Source organism: Pan troglodytes, chromosome 16 (assembly GCF_028858775.2).
Source record: "Pan troglodytes isolate AG18354 chromosome 16, NHGRI_mPanTro3-v2.0_pri, whole genome shotgun sequence".
NCBI lineage: Eukaryota > Metazoa > Chordata > Mammalia > Primates > Hominidae > Pan > Pan troglodytes.
Genome location: NC_072414.2, coordinates 76,234,650 through 76,250,283, shown reverse-complemented (window position 1 = coordinate 76,250,283; position 15,634 = coordinate 76,234,650). Strand labels below are relative to the sequence as shown.

The following is a 15,634-nucleotide window of genomic DNA, read 5'->3' as shown; positions in this document are numbered from 1 at the left end:
TCAGGGACTTCTTCCAGTCTTACTAGGGAACCTGGAAAGTGAGGGGAGGATTGCAAGGGACCACTAGAACTCTCTTCCTCAATTCCCCTTCTCTGAGAAGGGAGGCTACAGCTTGCCTCTCTAACCACTAAAAGGCATCACCCTCCTCAAAGTTAATAGCTGGATTCCCTGATACATATTTTCACTAAATGAATTCTCATAAAACTCTCATTAAGATTTAGAGAAGGCTTCCAGGGTTGAATTCCTGAACATTAAGAACAGCATGTTTTTTAAAAGTTTAACTTGGTGATTGGACCAGGACTTCATCTAGGCTATGAATGCTCAGAATGGTAGGTCCTTTACCAAACAGCTTGAGTTTGTGTATAAAGTGATCTCATCCTCTTAAGAGTCAGAGAAACAGAACCAAGCGACTTCACTATAATTTGATCTGAGGAAGTTTCTTACTCACAATAGGTAAATGAAGGCACATACTAACCAGCAATATAAACAACAATATCAAGTGTCATTCACACATGCAAAAAACAGACAAAATCCCAAACTCTGTGTTCTAACAAATCGCAAAAACCTCACTAACAATAAATTGAAATGACCAAATGTTTGGACCGAAAAGCAATGCCTTGGTAGCCTAGCCATGCCTAACTCAAATAATAGAACCATCTCGATGTTAAAATCCTCACAGATCAAGCTGTGTATGTCTCGGGTCAAGACTTCGCCAAAAAGCAGTGAGCACACACTTAAGAGGGAAAAAATCTACCTCAGCCTCCTAAATGCAATCATCTCTACACGAGTTGCAGGCCCCAAGCTTCAACGTGTTCTGCTGGACAACGCAGTAGAAAGCTGACAAGCAGGTGGCCTTCCCACACTGACTGAACCACCTCCATGCCCATGTCCATTCATTTTCTTGTCCACCCCATGTGCTGTAACAGACCTCCTGGCTCAGGGCACTCTTTCCTTCCTGACGGCCTTCACTTAATGACTCTGTACTTTTAGGTGCAAAAATTATCTGCAGAAATCCACACTGAAAACCAAGCTTGAGAAAGGCAGCAATAACCAACATTTTTACAAGAAGAACAAGGTCAATTTCAAGCCCATCAGATTCAAATAGCAAGCATGGATGAAAATGAAAGATTGAAAGGCTTGAGTGCCTTCTTAATGTATTAAATATCCATTTAATTTACAATTAAGCTCACTGTGCTCACTGGCCTTTTAATCAGCTTTCCAGGTCCTGCTCAGACTTGCCTAGGACATGGGAATGAAAGAACCTATAAATTTATGGACCAATCTACCTTAACTAACTTGTCAAGTGTTCCTGCATCAAGCAGAAGAAACATCAGTGAAACTGATACAGGAATTAACCCCTTGTTAATCCATAAAACTTAAAGGAGCGGGATCCAATCTTCTGGCTTCCCTGGGCCACGCTGGAAGAAGAATTGTCTTGCGCCACACATAAAATACACTAACACTAATAATAGCTGCTAAGCTTTCAGAAAATTGCAAAAAAAGAAAATCTCATAATTTTTTGTTTGTTGTGAGATGGAGCCTCACTCTGTCACCCAGGCTGGAGTGCAGTGGCACCATCTTGGCTCACTGCAACCTCTGCCTCCTGGGTTCAAGCGATTCTCCTGCCTCAGCCTCCCGAGTAGCTGGGATGATAGGCGCGTGCCACCATGCCCAGCTAATTTTCGTATTTTTAGTAGAGACGGGGTTTCACCATGTTGGCCAGGCTGGTCTCAAACTCCTGACCTCAGGTGATCCACCCACCTCGGCCTCCCAAAGTGCTGGGATTACAGGTGTGAGCCACTGTGCCTGGCCAATGTTTTAAGAACGTTTACGAATTTGTATTGGGCCACATTCAAAGCCTTCACAGGCTGCATGCAGCCTGCAGGCCGCGGTCGGACAAGCTTGGATTAGAGAAATCTACAGAGACAAACTAGTGACTTAGTAGCCCTCTGATCTCTCATGATTTGCAAGAAACTTAGGATGACTATGTGTAAAGACCACAAACATCAATTTAACTGAAGGGTTCCCGCCACACTGGAATGAGGAAGCTGAGCAAACTCAGAGGACTCTAAGAAAGGGCTGATGTCATCTGAACTGTTCGGAATTATAAACTCCTCTAAACATGTTTCAAAGCCAGAACTCGTAAGAGTTGTTCTGATACGCGGATTAAAAGAGGGATGACAAAGTGTCTGTCCCCCACACTGGTCAAAGGGACAGGTCATTGTTATGCTGGCAATGCAGGCTGCTGAAAAGAATGTATCTGTCAAAAGTAATCAAAGTAATGACCCCAGAAGGCTCCAGAAACAGACTGGTAAATTCAGGTTGCTTTCAGACTTCCACAATGCTGGCACACAAGGGGAAAGACAAAACTAACATTGACAGAGCATTATATTTGATATTACATTTAATCCCCATTAAAAAGATACTATTTCCCGTTTCACTAGTGACAAAGTTGATCTTTCAAAGGTTAAATTATTTAACACCAAGGTCAAAGGGTAAGTTGGAGAGACCAGATTCAAACCCAGTCTGACATTAAAACATGTGTTTTCCCCCCACATCGTCTCCTGCTAATAACCTCAAATCTAAAAACTGACTTGCCCTACACCTTGAGCCCCATCCTACAAACTCTCCCTGACGTTATTAATTCAGCTGTCACTGTGCACCTACAACGTGCCAGACACCATACTCCTCAACACTCTGTAGGCACAGAAGGAACAGATAAAAATCCCTACCTTCATAGATATTATTCTAGGGGTAACACAGGTAAATAAAACATTAAAATAGTTTTCACATAGTAGCAAATTCCATATAGCAAAATAAAACAGAAGAAGGAATAGCAAATGAGGGAGATGCCCTTTTAAACATGGTGCTGAGGGAAGGCCTCCCTGAGAAAGATCTCATTTACCCCCAAAATAAAAAAGCAAGTAATAGAAAAAACAGGTAAAAGGTGTTCTAGACACTTAAACCTGCCACATTGAGAACTCAGGGTTCCGATGCAAAACCTCGCTGCATATAATGCATTAACTTATTTTTATACATTTAAACAAACAAACTCTACTTAAGAACTGTGTTCTAAAGGAAGGAGCATATTACAGGAAGGCAGTTTTTGGTCAGAGTAAACACACTTAAAAACTAAACCTATTGAAAGACCAAGAACAACTGGAAGTCTTTGCTTTGTCAGATTTTTGACCAAAAGGAAAATTAAAGAAACACACCATGCCCATCCAATGATTTCACCAAGGAATTTTAAGAGAGAAAATCCTACTTCTTCCTCACCCAGTAGCCAGTGAAATGACTGAGCAAATTCACAAGTTCACTGGGGCTACTTTCATGTAACACAGGGACAACACATGACAGACACAGTGGAACCCTACAGGTTGCCTAGTATTTGAAAGACTGTGAAGAGGAGGAGATGTCAAAATTCAAAGTCTTAAATGATGTAGTTTTAAGTATGTTCAGCAATTTCACCACTCAGTAGTAAGGCCAGCTACAGTTGAAAGGAATCAGAAATTTGAGGGGTGTGAAATAAGCAGAAGCACAGAAGTTAAGGATTTGTATTCTTCCCACATTTTCCACTTTATTTTATACTGCTGAGAAAAAACAAATTTAATAGTTTTCTGCTGTATAAGAGAGACACATTCACTTTATGTCACAGTAAGAGTCACTCAATTTTAATACAACTATCTCAATGTATAAATTAACATTCTCCCCCATTGCCCACACATAGTAAGTCTCTTATGATGCTGCTGATTAGAGAAGCAAAAGTTGCCGCTACAATTCTCTTCCTGCATTTTAATATAAATAATCATCAGTCTTTTCTTCGTACAGTGCAGTGTGGACACTATCATCAGAATGTACCAGCACTGGGTGTGCAAAGTTTACAAACATTAGCAAGAGCAAAAGCGTTGACATTTTTGAAATTCATGCTGCTGCAAAGAAGTATGTAAAAACTCACTCACTATAGAGGACCACACAGAAACTCAGGCATGAAGTTATATGGCTGTGTGATTGGTTTGGGAGAAGGAACGGAAAGCACTTCCACCAACCTATATGCCTGAGCAAATTAATGCAAAACCTCAGAAGCTACAAAAAAGTTTATCTACCTAAATTAAAATTGGTGTCCACAGCAGTAGCCAGCAAAATGCCTGCGAAGCGCAAAGTGGTAAATATTTTAGGGTCTGTAGGTCATATGGTCTCTGTTAAACAATATGTAAATGAATGGGTGTGGCCGTGTTCCAATAAAACTTCATTTATAAAAAGAGGCAGCATGGTACATCCAGTCAGCAAGCTCTAATGTACCAACCCCCGGTCTAACACTAACCAAATACCTCTTAATAAGCCAAAGAAACTGTGTCCTCTTAGGCCGGAAGCGGTGGCTCACACCTATAATCCCAGCATTTTGGGAGGCCGAGGCGGGGAGATCACCTGAGGTCAGGAGTTTGAGACCATCCTGGCCAACATGGTGAAACCCTATTTCTACTAAAAATACAAAAATTAGCCAGGCGTGGTGGCGGGCGCCTGTAATGCCAACTACTGGGGAGGCTGAAGCACAAGAATCGCTTGAACCCAGGAGGCAGGGGTTGCAGCGAGCCTAGATCACGCCATTGCACTCCAGCCTGGGCGACAAGAGAGAAACTCCGTCTCAAAAAAAAAAAAAAGGAAATAAAAGTATACAAAGTGAAAACAAAGAAATTAAACTGCCCTTATTTGCCAGTGACATTACTGTCTATGCACAAAATTCCAAAAATCTACAAAAAAGCTTCTAGTACTAAAAATGAGTTTAGCAAGGTTGTAGAATCCAAGGTCAGCATATAACATAAAATCATCTTCCTATATACTAGCAATCACCAGCTGGAAATTGAGAAGTATCATTCACAACTGTACCACAAACATGAAATAAATGTGTAAGATTACAAAATACAAGCAAGATCCAACTGCTAAAAACTACAAAACACTGACGAAAAATCTAACAAGGTCTAAATAAATAGATATACCATGTTCATGGCTCATTATTAAAATGTCAGTTGCCTCCTAACTGATTTCCAGTTTCAATGCAATGTCAATCAAAAACCCCAGCAGGCTGGGCATGGTGGCTCTCACGCCTGTAAGCCCTACACTTTGGGAGACCATGGTGGGAGGATTGCTTCATCCCGGGAGTTTGAGACCAGGCTGGGCAACATAGAGAGACCCTGTCTCTACAAAAATAAAAAAAATTAGCCAGGCATGGCGGTGCATGCATGTGATCCCAGCTACTTGGGAGGCTGAGGTGGGATAACCGCTTGGTTCAAGGCTGCAGTGAGCAGTGATCCTGCCACTGCGTTTCAGCCTGGGCAACTGAGTGGGACCCTTTTTTTTTTTTTTTTTTTTTTTTTTGAGACAAGGTCTTGCTCTGTCGACCAGGCTGGAGTGAAGGGGTGCAATCTCGGCTCACTGCAACCTCCATCTCCTGGGTTCAAGTGATTCTCCTGCCTCAGCCTCCCAAGTAGCTGGGATTACAGGTGCCCGCCACCATGCCCAGCTAATTTTTCTGTTTTTAGTAGAAACGGGGTTTCACCATGTTGGCCAGGCTGGTCTTGAACTCCTGAACTCAAGTGACCCACCCGCCTCGGCCTCCCAAAGTGCTGGGAACTCAAGTGACCCACCCGCCTCGGCCTCCCAAAGTACAGGCATGAGCCACCGCACCAGGCCATGAAACACTTTCTTCCACCCACGGCTTTCTCTTCTCTCCCCATTTACAGCAGTAAGACAGCCTAACCTGGGAAAGAGAGAGAGAGGGAAGCTACTTCCAAATGGATGCCTGTCCCCATCAGTAATAACCAAGTCTATTCAAGTGCTAGATGTTAACTTTAAAAGAAGGAAACATCAAAAGTCCAAGTTTCGGCCGGGTGCAGTGGCTCATGCCTGTAATCCCAGCACTTTAGGAGGCTGAGGCGGGTGGATCACGAGGTCAGGAGTTCAAGACCAGCCTGGTCAATATGGTGAAACCCCGTCTCTACTAAAAACACAAAAATTAGTCAGGAATGGTGGCGTGTGCCTGTAGTCCCAGCTACTCGGGAGAGGCAGAAGATTCGCTTCAACCGGGGAAGCAGAGGTTGCAGTGAGCCAAGATCGTGCTACTGCACTCCAGCCTGGGTGACAGAGCGAGACTCCATCTCAAAAAAAAAAAAAAAGTCCAAGTGTCTTCGCCTAGCTTTGTCAGGAATGTTTTTACCCTCAATCTGTAAGTGTGACCAAATATATTTTTTAAAGGTTTACCCTCAATCTGTTAAGTTCAAAGGTTTACTATAATCTCTTCATAAGAAAACTATTGGAAAGATGGAATAAAATACACAGAAATGTCCTTAACAGGTAAATATTTATTTTTCTTTCTTATTATTAAAGTTCTGAGGTATATGTGCAGAACGTGCAGGTTTGTTGCATAGGTACACACGTGCCATGGTGGTTTGCTGCACCCATCAACTCGTCATCTACACTAGGTATGTCTCCTAATGCTATCCCTCCCCTAGCCCCCCAACCCCCAACAGGCCCCAGTGTGTCATGTTCCCCCCTCCCTGTGTCCGTGTGTTCTCACTGTTCAACTCCCACTACAGGTAAATATTTCTAGAATGTATCTACTCCATCAGGTAGTGTAAGTATTCTAAACTGTGCTAGTATAGCTGCTTTAAATCACTGCTTTCTTCTGCAAATGGTGGCACCTTGAAAGTGTTATCTTGAAGGGGAAGTGAGTGATTTGCTCATGTCTCTACTGAACTAACACTGTTAACACCCAGTCCAGTTCTACCTTAAACAAGTCTCAGAAATACAGACATAATCCATACTTGTTATTTGTCAAGACTAAGGTAAAATAAGGAAAGTTGGAACTAACTCATATCCTCTTATGACTGATGTACTGAAAACAATCCATCTCTCACCATTTCCTAAATAGCATAGTCACAAAGAGCTCTACCCTACCAAGTACTCTGCAAGTCCCACTCGCAAAGGAAGACTCACAGGTGACTGAGAAGATAAATTTGCTATTGTTTCCATTATCCTTCAGTTCATCTGACACCTGTGAAGAAATGCATTTGGATAAGACTCACAAGTCTCAGGGCCCCTTCTTTAATGAAAGAAATAGCTAAGCCTCCATACTCAGAAGCATCAGACTTTTCAGAATGCTTAAGTCACGTAAAAACGTATCAAAATTATTATCATTACAGCTACCAGGAAATAGCTACCTACTCCATGTTAGATACTGCAGTTAAGTATCTCACACAGTTTCACTGATTCCTAACAACACTGCAAAGCATGTTACTAACCCTTAAGGAGTAGGAAGCTGAAGCTCTGAGAGGCTACGCAACTACTCAATGGAAATGTGGGGATCTGAACTCTACCTAGCTCCAAAGGGCGTACTTTCTTCTAAAATTTCTAATTTTTTTCCAATTTCACAATGGAGGCAGAGTTTTCACTACAATTTTAATAATTTCACCAGCTGGGTGGGGTGGCTCACGTCTGTAATTCCAATACTGTGGGAGGCTGAGGTGGGAGGACGGCTTGGGTCCCCAGGAGACAATTGGGCAACAGTGAAGATTCCGACTCTAAAAAAATAATAATTTCACCAAAAGGGGGGACAGATTTCTAAATCGGAATCTCTTGTTAAAATCCTTAGAGCACTAGTTAAGCCCCACTTCTTTTCAAAAAATAACCGACAGATTAAAAAAAAGGTTAGAAATCCTTTTAAAGTAAATTTCATCAGAGATCTGCAAGGGAATTGTCATTTTGGACAAGTCCCCAGAGTTGGTGGCCCTCTCCTGTGTACACCAGCTACCACTAGGCAGTAAAAGTAATTTACCCAATTCAAACACATACCGTGCCTGCACTATGTTAAGACCACTGGCAAAGAGGGTACAAAGTTAAATAAGGTCTATCACAGCCATCAAGGAGTTAAAGGACTAGAGGAGGAGTCCATTTATAGTATAGTATGTGTGCAGTTACCATTTAGTCAAGGCAAACGAACTGTGGGAAATCCTACAACAATAGTACCTACAGTATAACATGCCATCACCGCCCACAGAAGGAAAGCAACTGGTGCCCTCGTCACGTTATGTTGTTAGTACTTGCTTACATGATGTCCCTCCCTGACAATCCCTTCCAACCTCTGTCAACCTCCTTCCCCACAATCACACACACACACAAAACCACACTGCCAGGAAGGGAAGCCATTGAGTGAGTATTGTGAATCCTACAAGTGGCTCTGTAGTTTAAAACGGCAATGCCTGTGCCTGAAGAAAATTTGTCTTTAGCTTCATCAGGTGAGGAAAATTGGTTTTATAACACAAGGCCCACCAAACCAGAAAAGCCCAGGAACGCTTCTCCACAGGACTCACTTAGCACGAGAAATCACTCAGAGCAAACTGACGCACACAGTATTTGTCAAATTTTTCTTTTTCATTTAGCAGAAGGTAAGGTAAAGGAATACAACTGAAGTTAATAAATGACACTCTAGCCATTTTGATCATTTGTCACTATAAATGATAGACATTTAAGCTAGTTCCATCTGGGGAAGTGAAACAGAATCATGTTCATATAATAAGCCACACGAACCAAATTCAGTGGAATACGTGCACCCAAAACTGGACCAGACTTGTACTTAATGCAGCCTGCAAATCCCCAAGAGTCCACGACAGAATACAAGAACAGTAACACTGGTTTATCTCAACTCATCTTAGCTCCCTCACAAACTTGCCAATAATGACCTTTCAAGAACTGCACCGTTTGTCCTCATCTGGGCAATCCCGTGGCTTAGAAAAACTGAATAAATTGCTTCTTCGAAAAATAAAACAACGCGGGGAGGGGGGAGTAGTAACAAAAAAAAAGGCACACTGGTTTTTACTGTACTGAAGCAATAAACTCTCCAACTAACTTCATTAATGAGTATCAGCAAAGAATGAACACCAAAATACCGCTCAATCCAACTTTCATCGTGAATTCTTGAATTCACAGTAGGATCATTAAATGTGACGGTATCACTCTGCTATAAAAACTATTTCCAAAACAAACCTATCTACCCCCTTTCTTGATTTAAAAAAAAAAAAAGAAAGAAAGAAAGAAGGAAAATTTGAGGGTTTTTGCTTTTTTCAACTTCACATACCGGTTTGCCTTTGCAAAAAAAAAAAAAAAAAAAATTGTTTAGTCTCAAAGTATAGCTGCAAGGTGGACCGGCTGCACGGGTCCCAGAGGGCCGCTCGCCTCCGACGGTCGCAGTTTCAGCCGGGCCGCGCCCGCGAGAAACAGCGGAGAGGCCCCAGCAGGCGGGCGCCGCCGGACAGGTTTACCGTCCGCGTCGGCCCCGGGGAGCCGCTCCCTCCCGCCCGCAGCACTTGTTCGCGGCGCGGACTCCACACCGCGGCCGCCCGCCCCAGGGGAGGACTGAGTCCGCCCCAGCGGCGCCAACCCGGGGACCCGGGGCAAGGGTTCGGGGCCATCCGCGGCCGGGCGCGTCCCCCATCCGGAAAGCGGCGACGGCCCCCAAGTTGGGCTGCGGAGTGGGAGGCGCGCCGAGCCCCAAGCAGACAATGCGGGAGAAGGGTGATGCGCAGGGAGGAGGGGTCCGCAAAGCTGAGGTCCCCGCGCCGCCCGGCTACCCATCCGTTCCGCCCGCCCCTGAAGCCCCGCGCAGCCCCCGACCCTCCTCTGGGGCCCGCCCCACCGAGCGGCCGCAGGGGACGGGCCGCGCTCCGCACCCCGACCCCTCCTCAAATCACAAAACTTCCCCCAACTCCGCCAACTAAGTTGCGCTCTCACCGTGCGGCTCCCGGGGCTCCCCCGCGGGCCCAGCCGAGACAGCTCCTCACCTTCGCCGCGGAGAAAGACAATAGGCTGCCTCTCCCCCGGCGGCGGCAGCAGCGGCTGCGGCTAAAGCGGCGGCAACCGAGGCGAGCGATGGGCACGGCGGTCTCGGCCGAGCCGAGGGGCTTCACCGTTGCTGCTCCGGCTCCGCGACAGCTCTGCCCGTAGCCCCAGCCACCCCGCGCACCGGCTACAAGCTGCCCGGGGGTGGCCGGGGCACGCAAGAGGGCAGTAACGTCTGCGAGTCCTCCCGTGAGTACACGCGGAGCAAGGGCTGCGAGCTGGGATTGCACGGCAGAGCTGCCCATCCCGCTCCACGAGACCAATAGTAAGGCACCTGGGCGGGGCGCTCAGGTTGCTCAGGGAGGCTGAGGTTGACCGCCGGGGCTGCTCTGTGGCAAAGTGATCACAGCAGGGTGGCTGGCAGAGACTGCTCTGGGAAATGCCCACTCACGGTCTCCTCTCCGCCCTGTTTCTAGAAACTGCCCTTTCTCTGTGTGCTCGTGGTTACCTGAGCTGTAGCATTTAACCACACATCGTGAAATGATTTACTCCTCTATTTCCCCCACTTCAACTCAGGAAGTGGGGTTGAGTCTTCTGCGTCCACAGCCTAGGACAGTCTAAGGTATTAGGTATTAAATATAGGTATTAAACAAGTGTTGGATGGATGCACGGCGCTATGGCGGAATCACAATTGTGACAGTGCATTCCGTGAACTTTTGGCTACTCGATCACCACAGTCGTTCCGTGTTCAAGCTGCAAAGGACCTCAGAAATCATCGGATTGCTTTGAGAAACAAAATGTGGTCCGTGTACCAACGGCGGCCGACGAGAATATATTAGTTGGTACACGGAGAAACTTCTTTTTTCAAATAGTTAAGTGTTTTAGTGCTCATTAGGAGGGAAATGCCTATCACATCAAATCATTGTTTCATTAATGTTACTTCTTAGGTCAAATAAAAAGTGGCAAAAAACAAGTGTTTTTCAAGAAAAGTGTTAAGTAAAACTTGAGACACTTTATATGCAGTTCAAGAATGTAAAATACTAGTTGACAGTGATTGAAGTAAGAACAGTTGGTTAGGTAGGAGGAGAAGATTATTGGCTGGGAAGGAGGAGGAGGGAACCCTCTGTGGTGCTGATTCTGTATTTTGACCTGGGTGATGGATAACAAAAGTATGTACATCAATAAAAAATACATCCAGTGCACTTTAGATTAGTGCACTTTACACATTTTATACCTGTATTTTTAATGTCAATTTTTTAAAAATCTGGTATGGGATATACCCCCACAACCCCCCCGCCCCAAAAATGCAAAGATGCAAATGACTGCCATTTGGGAAACACTGATCCAGGCAGGCTCACTAGCAGTGACCAAACACCTGAGAAAGGGTATTGTGAATACCTGATGTATGTGCCAGGAACTTCCATGGTTGAATAGCTCCAAATCTCAGAAATGCTCCTAACCTAGTGTTGAGCTCTGGTGCATAGATATATTTTCTTTTTTTTTTTCTTTCTTTCTTTTTTTTTTTTTTTTTTTTTTTTTTTGAGGCAGAGTTTCACTCTTGTTGCCCAGGCTGGAGTGCAATGGCACGATATCAGCTCACTGCAACCTCCGCCTCCCAGGTTCAAGCGATTCTCCTGCCTCAGCTGCCCGAGTAGCTGGAATTACAGGCACATGCCACCAATTGCAGCTAATTTTTTGTATTTTTAGTAGAGACGGGGTTTCACCATTTTGGCCAGGCTGGTCTTGAACTCCTGACTTCCGGTGATCCACCCACCTCGGCCTCCCAAAGTGCTGGGATTACAGGCTTACAGGTGTGAGCCTCAGCACCCAACCCAGAATGGCTTAAAAAAAAAAAAAAAAAAAAGGCCAAGCATGCCCAGTTCTTCATGTGAAATTATTTCTGTATCACCTCATCATGCTGCTCACCCTCTTCCACTGTTCTCTAATCTGTCCTTGTTGATATTTAAAAGCTGGCACAAGGCCGGGTGCAGTGGCTCACATCTGTAATCCCAGCACTTTGGGAGGCCGAGGAGGGTAGATCACTAGAGCCCAGGAGTTCGAGACCAGCCTGGGCTACAGGTGAAACCCCATCTGTACTAAAAGATACAAAAATTAGCCAAACGTGGTAGCCCAAATCCCAGCTACTTGGGAGACCGATGTAGAAGGATCGCTTGAGCCCGGGAGGAGAGGTTGCATGAGCCAAATCAGCAGGGCAGCTGCAGAGTGGGGTGCAAGGTCCTCAACCCAGAGGTTCCCTAGGCCCCACTTGCCCCAGCTCATGAGAGCCTGGTTCTGAGCTCTGCCGGGACTGGGGCTCAGCACTGCCCATGAAAACAGGCGTGGCAGGGAAGAAAATCATAACCAAATATTTGTAGTCACCTCTCTCCTCCCTTCTGGAAAGGGAGGTTCCCAGGTTTGTGGGCTCTTTGCCTCCTGGACATTATTGTGTAGTGAAGGGAGAAAGGTTGAGATGCAGAGTTGGAGAAACTAAGAGAGGCCGAACTGGTCCATTTGAGGAAAGATGACTGATCCCAGAAGGGGAGGAGGGGACACCCTGGGGAAGCGGGGGGCTTCCCAGGTGGTCCAAGAAGGGGAGGGCGGGATATAGAAAGTCAGAGCATGGTTTTGAGTTTTGGAGACAACAAGAGAAAAGAGGGAGGGATTTGGACAACTATGGAGAGGACTGGGCTGTGGAGGGAAATGTTTAGAGATTTGGAAGATGGTGTGTCATGCGATGTATTGTGAAAACCCCTTCTTCATATCCCTAAAAGACCGCCGCTGATGGTGATGCATGGTACAATTGATGATTGTATCATGATATAATTCAGTGCTTTTGCAGAGGGATTGGTGCCTTTTTAAAATAATAATGATGCTTTGGCTTGGCTCCATCTGAATTAGTAGAGACAGACATCTTGAGCAGGTTTTATCAGAGTTCCATTAGCTAAATATTGGGTTTCCTAGTTTGTGGCTTGCTTTAAACCACTTTGTAGGCCCTTCTGCACTGAAAGCCACTACAGAAATCACCTCTTTGGTCTGCAGCTCCACGTCCCCAAGCTCTGGGCTTTCCTGAAGGAGTGGCCTCATTCAGAAGATAATACAGCATCCCTCATCCGAAAATCCAAAATCTGAAATGCTTCAAAATCCAAAACTGTTTGAGTGCCGACATGATGTTCGAAGGCCAGATTCAAAGGAAATGCTCATTGGAGCCTTTTGGATTTCAGATTTTCGAATTCCAAAATCTGAAAAAAATCCAGAATCTGAAATACTTCTGTAATTTAACCTGTAATAGACATTGGGTCCTGACCTTCCAGCTGAGGCAGCAAGCAGTCAACAGAGGCTCACCATGCATCCCTCCTGCTCCTCACCCTCCCACTGGCTTGTGCCTCACCCCCCAGCCTCCCTTGCACCTGCTGGGAAGGGGACACGATGCTCCTGCCCTGCCTTCTTGGATCTCAGGCTACTGTGATAATTGCAGGATTCCAGCCAGGGAAAATGCTACAGGTAGAAGTACTTGGTACTCTCCACAGAGAAGTTTCCAGCAATGGCACAGCAGCCCTGGGAAGTGTGCTGCCACACCCAGCTAATTTTAAAAACTTTCTGTAGAGGTGTGAATTCACTATGCTGCCAAGGCTGGTCTTGAATTCCTGGCTTCAAGTAATCCTCCCGCCTTTGCTTGCCAAAGTGCTGGGATTACGGCATGAACTAGAGCTCCCAGCCGAGAGTTTAGTTTTGTTTGCTAGTGGTGTTCTTGGTATCTTTTCATATTTGAGGCTTTGGTGCTAGTGCTGAAGTATTACACTCACCATCCGAGGTTTGCAGGACTTTTGTTTCAGTATTGAACAGATGGAACTGTTTAGTTCTTCATCTTTGCAGGTATACCAAATGTGCCTACCAGGAGTCTGCTTTATAGCCATTGAAAAGCAAGAAGTAATATAGTAAAATTTTGCCTGGCTAGAGGCTTTGGAAGACAAGTATTTTGGCTTAATTCTATTAACTTGGAAGGATGAAGGTGAAAAAAAATTCAAAACTTTAATTTCCTGTTTATTGCCATTTGAAAATATAGCCAATGATTCCACTTTTCTTCTCCAGTAAGTTTGGACATTCTGATCTACTTGGTGTTTTATTATAGAACTCCTAGTGTGCCTGAGTCTAGCATTGTGAAGATCCTTCTCTAAAACTTCACATGTAAGAAAATATAAATGATATTGGATAAGATCAGGCTGGATGAGAACTGATACCTGTAAATATGCGATTTAGACGAAATCTCTGATTGTTTTCCTATTTAACTCATAAAAATAAAACACATTGGCTGGAAGGTGGGAGCAGGAAGGAGATTTATGTCTTTTAATTGCATGTCATTGTTTCATATAGAGACAGAACATATAGTATCCCTGGTTTTGGACCTACAGAAGGAAACACATTTTTCTACCTGCTGTATGCCAGAGGTTCTTGAACACCTGGAGGGATTACTGCAGCACAGATTGCTGAGCCCTACTCCAGAGTTTCTGATTCATCAGGTCCAGGGTGGGGCCTGAGAATGTGTATTTATAAGAAGTTCCCAGGTGCTGCTGGAGCTGCTAGTCCAGAGACTACATTTTTGAGAACTGCTCTCATATACTAATGTAAATTGCAGAGCTCTAGAAAAAAAGCTTAGTTTGGTGTGGGATAAGAAGCACACAGGTTATGGAGAAAATCATGAAAGATTCAACCCTTGATCCCAGCCTAGTGTGGATTTCAGGTAACAAGTAATACACAGTGACATAACAAATTCTTGGTTTTCATGACTGCAAGTGATAGCCAAGTATCAAGTGAGAAATTCAGTTTCATTTGCAAGGCTTAGAGAGGCCAGGTGATTCTAGAAAAATGGGCCTTGTATTTCTCTTAAACCAGTAAAGAGCTTTAAGTGGTTATTAAATTGAAAGCTTTGTGTTCTTACTTATTTTGTATTTTATTTTATTTCTTTTGAGATGGAGTCTTGCTCTGTCGCCCAGGCTGGAGTGCAGTGGCGTGAGCTTGGCTCACTGCAACCTCCATCTCCTGGGCTCCAGTGATTCTCCTGCCTCAGCCTCCCAAATAGCTGGGATTACAGGCACCCGCAACCACGCCTGGCTAGTTTTTCTATTTTTAGTAGAGACAGGGTTTCTTCATGTTGGCCAGGCTGGTCTCGAACTCCTGACCTCAGGCAATCCACCCACCTCGGCCTCCCAAAGTGATGGCATTACAGGCGTGAGCCACCGCACCCGGCCCAAAAGCTTTGTGTTTTTAAAGATATTAGACATGTTTCTTGTTTTTAAAAGAAATCTTAACAATAATGTAGGAGAATAAGACAAACATTTTTCCAAAAAAGAGAAATTGTTGTGATTATTTTGTCTTATTGGAATGTTGGATACTATAGTCGGCTTCCTTAATCATCAAGCATGCTATGGATTTTCCATTTTTATAGGATCTATATCTCAGTTAAGGTAATACTGGTAATTCTTGTACTCCATTTGAAGATGAAAAATATAGGCCAAAATCACAGACTTTGCACAGAAGCTGCATAATGAAGACAGCTCTGGAGGAACACATAGATACACACACACAGACACACATATATATAAAGTATATACACATATATTTTTTAAAGTTTATTTTTTACAGTTTTAAAAGTTTTAAAGCAACACCCAGCCCTTCCCCTCTCCCAGAGTGGGCGGCCCCTCCCCTTTCTCTGAGTGGGCGGGGACAGCGGTTGCCTGGGCAGCTTTCCTTATGATGCCACAGGTCCCTCTGGACATGCTGCTGCCTGGCCACGCCTCCTTTCCCTTTC

The 15,634-nt window shown here is 44.6% G+C and overlaps 1 pseudogene; it reads left to right on the top strand.

The window, feature by feature from the left end:
- Window positions 1–1,105, top strand: part of LOC129137104 (chondroitin sulfate proteoglycan 4-like) — a 34,657-nt pseudogene extending 33,552 nt beyond the window's left edge.
- Window positions 1,106–15,634: the final 14,529 nt, after the last annotated feature.